Consider the following 7,669-nt stretch of genomic DNA (forward strand, 5'->3'; position numbering starts at 1 on the left):
CTGACTTTAGAATTATGCTATACATTTTTATATATTGCATTTTATTTTCTGTCTGTTAAAAGTTCTTTCTACTTTCCCATATAATATTGCATTTATCTGTGTTATTTGATTATGTATCGTTTTTTCCAAAATGTTTGGGAATTTTCCAAACAGCTTTCTCTTACTGATTTCTAATTTAATTGCATTATTTTAAGACAGCACATTTGTATGCTTTAAATATTTAAACTTTATTGAGATTTTTTTTGTAGCCCTGGGTAAGATGTATCTTGTTAAGTGTTCCATGTGCACTTGAAAAGAGTGTTTTATTGTTGTTGTGTGAAATATGCTATACAGGTAAATTTGGTCAAGTTTATGGACATTATTGTTCAAACCTTCTATATATACTTAATGATTTTTCAATGAAATTGTTACATCCATCTTTTGAGATGTTGTTGTTGCTGTTACGTGCCGTGGAGTCGGTTCCGACTCATATTGACTCTGTTCAGGGTTTCCGAGGCTGTAAATCTTTACGAGAGCAGAAAGCCTCATCTTTCTCCCACGGAACAGCTGGTAGTTTTGCTGACCCTAAGGTTCGCAGCCCGATTCGTAACAACTATGCTACCAGAACTCCTTATCTTTTGAGATAGAAGTGTTAAAATCTGTTTATAATGCTCAATATATCTTTTATCCCTTAGAGTTTTACTAAATATTGCTTCATGTATTTTCAAGTTCTGCTATTGATTGCATAAACATTTAGAAGATATATGTCTTCTTAAAAACTTGGCCCAGTTATCATTATAAAACAATATATTTTTATATATGTATTACTTTTTGTTCAGAGAGTTTTTGTCATATATTAATATACCTTCTCCGGCTATCTTATGACTATGTAATTAATGTAAGTAATAAACAATAATATAATTAAACTATTCTTGCATGGTATATCGTTTCCCATTCTTTTACTTTCAACCTGTTGTTTCTTTATATTTAATGTGCACTTCTTGTAGAAAGTATATTATAGGTATTCTTTGATAACAATATGACAATCTTTGACATTATTTGGAATATTTGGTCTTTTTGTATTTAATGTATTTATTGATAAGCTTATGAATTGTTGTTGTTGTTAAGTGCCGTAGAGTCGGTTTCCACCCATAGCGACCCTGTACAGGGTTTCTGAGGCTGTAAATCTTTACGAGATCAGATCGCCTCATCTTTCTCTCGCGGAGCAGCTGGTAGTTTCAAACTGCGGACCTTGCAGTTCGCAGCCCGATTCATAACCACTACGCTACCAGAGCTCCTTAAGCTTATGAATAAATCTATTTTAATGACTTTTTTTTCTAATTTGTTTTTCCTTTATCCCATTTACCTATTTATATGCTATCTTTTATATTAAATAAATTTTATCCTTTTTTCTCCTTGTTAGAAATTTAGTAATTAATCTTAATCATGTTATTTGGGTGGGTGCTTTAGAGTTTTTTTTAATATATATACTCTTTAACTCATCGCAGTATAATTTTGAAGATAATGTATTGTTTTGCATGCTGTTGTTGTTGTTAAGTACTGTGGAGTTGGTTCTGACTCACAGTGCCCCTGCACAGGGTTTCTGAGGCTGTAAATCTTTACGGGAGCAGAAAGTCTCATCTTTCTCCCGCGGAACTGCTGGTAGTTTTGAACTGCCGACCCTGAAATTAGCAGCCCAATTTGTAACCACTACACTACCAAAAGTTCTATTGTTTTGCCTACAGTATATTAATCCTAAAGTAACGTAATTCCTTTTCTCTGATATCAACCTTTATTCTGTTTTTGCCATATCTTTTATTTATACATGTTATAAAATACCACAGTAAATTAAAATTATTTTAGTTTAGATGTTAATTAATGTCTGTTGTCGTTTTTAAGTGCCATCAGATCAGTTCCAACCCATAGTGACCCTGTATAGAGTTTCGGAGGAACGACTGGTGAGCTTGAACTGCCAACCATGCAGTTCAAAGTGACTTTGCAGTCCAGTGCATTAACCCATAGTGCCACACAGAGAGATCTAAATAATAAGAAAAAGTACATATTTACCCATGTTACTGTTTCCAATGTTCCTCATTCTTTATTAGATTCAAACTGTTAAATGGCATCATTTTTTTTCTGCCTTAAGGACTTACTGGATACTCATTGGACTGTAGTTGCCAGTCCCTCCACAGGAAAAATATGAGGCTTTCTGCTCCTGCAAAGATTTACAGTCTCAGAAACCCTATACAGGGTCACTAGGAGTCAGAGCTGACTCTACAGAACCTAAAAATGATAACAGTGCAATTTTCTTCATCTCTTTTGTGTTTACTGTTGTTATTGTTAAGTGCCATCGAGTCAGTTCCAACTCATAGTGACCCTGTATAGGGTTTCTGAGATGGTAACTCTTTGAGATTTGAACCACCAACCTTACAGTTAGCAGTCCAGTACTTATCCTACCATGCACAACAGAACATATACTGTTAAGTCCTAAAATCATTATGCTTGAGCCCATTGTTGCTGCCACTGTGTCATTCCACTTAACAACAATATATGTAGGTATATTAAAAGTCTTCCATAGCTTTGTCATGTTTTTTAAAAAAATTACATCTATCTTTTTCTTTTTCTGTTTAATTTTGAAAAGTTTCTATTGCTGTATTGTCATATTCACTGATCTTTTCTTCAGTAGTGTCTTATCAGTTGTTAATGCCTTCCACTGTATTTTTCAACTCGAGCCTTGTAGTTTTCATTTCTAATATCTTCATTTTGATCTTATTTTGTATCTTCAATATCCATACTTTAGATTTTGATGTATGGTCTGCAGTTATAATAACATCCTTCTCTGTTAATGCTAATATCTGACTCCACTGTTGGTTTTGATAAGTTTTTCTTTTTCTTTTTTTACATGCCTATTCATTTTTATTGGGAGTCTTGGTGTGGCGCTGTGAGCTAATATGTCAGACTGCAAAGTCATTTGACCTTCAAGGTCGGTAGTTCAAGCTCACCAGCTGCTCCTTGGAAACCCTATCTATACAGGGTCGGAATCGACTCAATGGCACATTCATTTTTATTGGATGTCAGACACTGTGTATTAAACTTTTAGGTGTTGAAAGGTTTTGTTTTCCTAAGAATATTTTTAAGCTTTGTTCTGGGATTTTGTCAATTGGAAAGTTAAGTGCCTTTTTTGTCTTGCTTTTTAAGCATGATCTACATTGTCTTCAGTCTAGGAATAGTTATTCTCCATCATCAAAGTAATATTCTTCTGTGTGTTCTACCAATGTTTCATGGCTCATTGGGTTTTCTAGATTTGTTGGTGTAACCAAGCACATTACCTGAACTCACAAATACTGATCATTTCTCATTTGCGTGCTCAAAGGCAACCCTCTGCAGCTCTCTGGAGTTTGTTGTCTGCATAGCTCTCACATTTCCAGTATTCTGTGCTATTTATTCACGCTGCCTTTACCTTCTCAATCTCTGAATTCTATCTTGCAAAGAGCCAATCTGTCTCCAGTCTGGTTTCTCCTTTGTCCCATGGCCTGGAAATTCTGCCCAGCCAGTAATCTGAAGAAATTGTAGATTTCACCTCATTTGCTTCCCCTTATTTCAGGAATCACTCTTCTATTTTTAATTTTTTGGCCTGCATCCAGAGTCCTGAAAATCATTGTTTCATATATATTTTACATTGTATAGCTGTTACATGTGGGAAGGTAAATTCAGTTCATGTTGCTCTATTTTGTTTGGTAATGGAAGTATGGTCACTGTTTTTATTTTTCCTGTCTAGCTGATTTTTAATGCAGAATTGGATAGTAAATATTGTTAAATCTAAGAAGGTAAAAGAATGAAGGGTGGAGCAAAAGTCAAAAGGTTAGAGAGGCAAGGAGTTTGGATAAAGAGGCAAGGGTGAGAACATACAGGTTGGAGCAAGGAAGAGGAGCTCAGTTACCATGAGTACCTCATGAGGGAAATGAATAAAAGAAGGCAAGAGTAAGAACTAGAAATAGTAATTTCCCTAGTTCAATTAACAGTTTTTGGAAATGAAACTAAATTTGAATTTACTTAAAATAGCTTCGTTTTTTCAGATTCTGTTTTTTACTTTTGGTTTGTTTTGTATCTTTGAACAATTTATAATCTTTCTGAAGATTATAAATATTTTCAGACATTTTCTAAAATTCTACAGCTTTCTCTGTTATTCCCTATACTTGGAATGTAATTCCATCTTCATCCCCTTAAATTTGTTGCTTTCTTTCATAGTTAGTATAAATGACACTTCCTCTGTGAAGCTTTCCTTTTCTGCCCCAAAGTTAAGCCCATTTCTCTCTCTTCTCTGCTCCTGTAGTTTTGCGTATAGCAAAAATTCTAACACACGCCATATTGCATTGTACTTTCGTGATTTTACTGCAATTTTATAGCACATTGAGAATGTGTGAAAAGCAGGAAGCACAACTCATTCACTTCTGATTGAGCTTCCCAATATTTCTGACAAATAATATATTCTTCTCTACTGCTTATCCACGTTGTCCTGTATAATGAAATATTCCTCATTTGATCAACAATTGGCTAATACCTCATTTCATATCCCAACTTTAATCCTGTAAAGTTCTACAATTATCACTTGATAAGATCTTGTAAATTAATATAGTAGTGAAGTAATTTACCAATTGGACAAAGAAAATTGATTTATTTGAATCATGGGGTTGGTGAAGAATATTGAATCTATCATGGACTGCCAGAAGAAAGAACAAATCTGTCTTGGAAGAAGTGCAGCTGGAATGCTCCTTAGAAGAGAAGATGGCTAGACCTCTTGTCGTTTTGTTTGGACATGTTACCAGGAAGGGCAAAGGACATTATGCTTGATTAAATAGAGGATTTGAGAAAAAGAGGAAGACCATCAATGAAATGGAGTGGCACAGTGGCTGCAACAGTGAGCTCAAACAGATCAAAACTGTGAGCATGAGGCAGGACCAGGCTGTGTTTCATTCTGTTGTACATAGTGGTCACCATGAGTCAGAACCAATTAGATGGTACCTAACACACAACCATAGCTGCTCCTTGGAAACGCTATGAGTCGGAATCGACTCAACGGCACTCAACATCAACAACAACAACACAAAACCATACTTCATTCTATTGATTATAAACCATCAGAATCTCTCATTCCAGAGCTAGCAAATTAAAAATTCAGGAGAGTAATCCCAAGATATACGTATTTTCAAACAATCACCACAATGTGATTATACTGTCAGTGGGGTTGACAAAAAAGTGATCTCAAGGTTCACTGTGACAGGCGCCCCTGTGCCACCAGAGGAGGAACTGGCAAGCCTGTGGCATCTTTAGGGTTTTTGTCATCAGTCACCTAACGCATCATCACCTCTCTTGATTACTCTGCAGTCAGGTTGTGGTTATATGATCTGTGTGGTCGTAGTGTCTACCATTGTGCAGAGAGGGGGTTGTCCAGCCTTGGCTAATATGAAAGGGAAGGAGCTGTGAGGAGACAAGAGGTGGGGCCAGGAGGGACAGAGAGCTACATGGGCTGAACTAAGCCCTGCTTGGGGATGAGGCAAGGATGGGCAGCTTCACCAATGATGGGTAGAGTGGGGGATGGGTGAGGGGAGAGGTTGCCTGTGGGACCCACCCACCAGAGGGAGTGACATGAATTACCACACTGGAAGACACCAACACTAGGGATCCTACTACATAACAAATCTAATAATTAACAGATGTTTAACATTTTTCATAGTTATGCCAATATTTGAGATTATCATTCTTGACTAAAGAATTGTGGAAGAGTTCATTGACAAGGATATAGTCAAATCTGAAAATTTATAATAGGGTCAAAATGCTAAAAGTACAAAAAATTCAGATGGATATGTAAGAATTAATATGAGAGGGCTTCAAAAATTTGTGGGAAAACCCATTATCTGTTAATTCTATTTCTCCATGAACTTTTAAAAGGCCCCACATATAGACATATACACATTGTATGAATATTTTCCATGTAGGTAGTGTTTATAGTTAATAAATATATATGTATTTGTCCCAGGATATAAATGGCTGAATGGTAGCTACGACCGCTATTTGAAAAAGTGCTCCTATAAAAAGTAAATTATGCGTCATAAACTTTCTCTTCTTTTCTTTTTTTTTAAGTTTTGTTGCTGGTTTCTCTTTTGCCATTTTCTAAGAATCATGTCCCATAATTTGGCTGTAATCAAATGTGACTGCTCAGGAAATGTTCACAGAGTTGGCATTCATTTGCATGCTGCTGCCATTTCAGCCCAGGGCATTCTCTCCTTCCTCCTGGTTCTATGCCTCACCACCCCTCCCTCCCCCACTAGCAGAGCACTGATGAGATGTGACAACAGAAAACACAAGTGCATTTCCTGGAGATTTACCAACATCCAAAAGGAAAGCTCCAAGGAAAAGGAACAATAGAAAAAGGGACTTATGGAGGGAAGAAAGTTGCTAAGCCTATCATTTGCAAATGTCAGCTCCATTCTCAGGAAACTCTAGAGACTGTTAAGCAAACCTGTTTCTAATGAATACAACAAGAGCCATTTGAATCCTCTAGACTTGAGCCAGTCACATTTAACAGATCCCCCAGTCTGTCTTCCATTATCCTCAGAGACTATCTGGGTCTCACAGCATCTTTTCAATTTCAAGCTTCAAATGGACCAAGCTGTGGGCCATGGAGGGCTTCAAGAGGATTCAAAAGGAAAACAATGTCAGAAGGTTAGCATATTTTCCCCATTATATCATATAAACATTATGTACTTTATTCATTACATTGTTTTAATACTTTGGATTTTAGCAGCCAGCTGATCTTTGTTATTTATCAATAGACTCAGGGAAGCAGCATTGAACTGTCTGGATCCAGCCAAGCTGAAATTTCTTCTCAGTTCCAATGTTCATCAGTTGTCTGCCCTTGGTAAAGACACTTATCTTCTCCAGGCATCAATTGCTTCATCTCTAAAAGTGAGATAAAATGTCCACTTACCTAAAATGTTTTATGAAAGGTATAAAGTAATATACAAATGAGTTGGTACAATTATTGGGCATAATCGTCTACAAATGTCTGAAGGTGACTTTTTATCTTTTTAAATTCTTTATTCTGTCACATTCTGTTAGACAGAGACTTCTATTTTTCAGTATTACTTGATTGAGCAAGCTATTCTTCCTTTAGTTGGCTGCTTCAACTCACAAACCACTCTTGACACTGAATTCTCTCCTCTTTGCCACTACATATCTGGTCCTGAAGGGTCCACTGATCATGAATATTAAATAGGGCACACTGCTGATAAGATTCTCCATCACTTTCTTTCATGGACATTACTTTCACGAGATCACATTTGCTCCACTGTGACTACTAGTCTCAATATGATCTTTACAAAAATCCAGAAATTACAACAACTCTCCAAGAAAAAACATTAGTAAAGAAAGGATGATGTTTCAAACAATGCACTAGCTCTGAGTAGTGATTTCTATCCTTTTTCATTTATGAAATCATGTATATGTATACATGGAACAAAAATTAGATAAATTACTCACCAAGGACACTCTCATATTACCCTATACACTACTTCAGACAAACAAAACATTTGTATATTATAGATTTCTTGAAGAACCGCATGACTTTCAGTAGTCCTGATGACTACAATTTAGGTGAAATACGATGTGATAATGTTCTTATTTTAGCCAC

Source organism: Chrysochloris asiatica, unplaced genomic scaffold (genome assembly GCF_000296735.1).
Source record: "Chrysochloris asiatica unplaced genomic scaffold, ChrAsi1.0 scaffold00241, whole genome shotgun sequence".
In the NCBI taxonomy this organism is placed as follows: Eukaryota; Metazoa; Chordata; class Mammalia; order Afrosoricida; family Chrysochloridae; genus Chrysochloris; species Chrysochloris asiatica.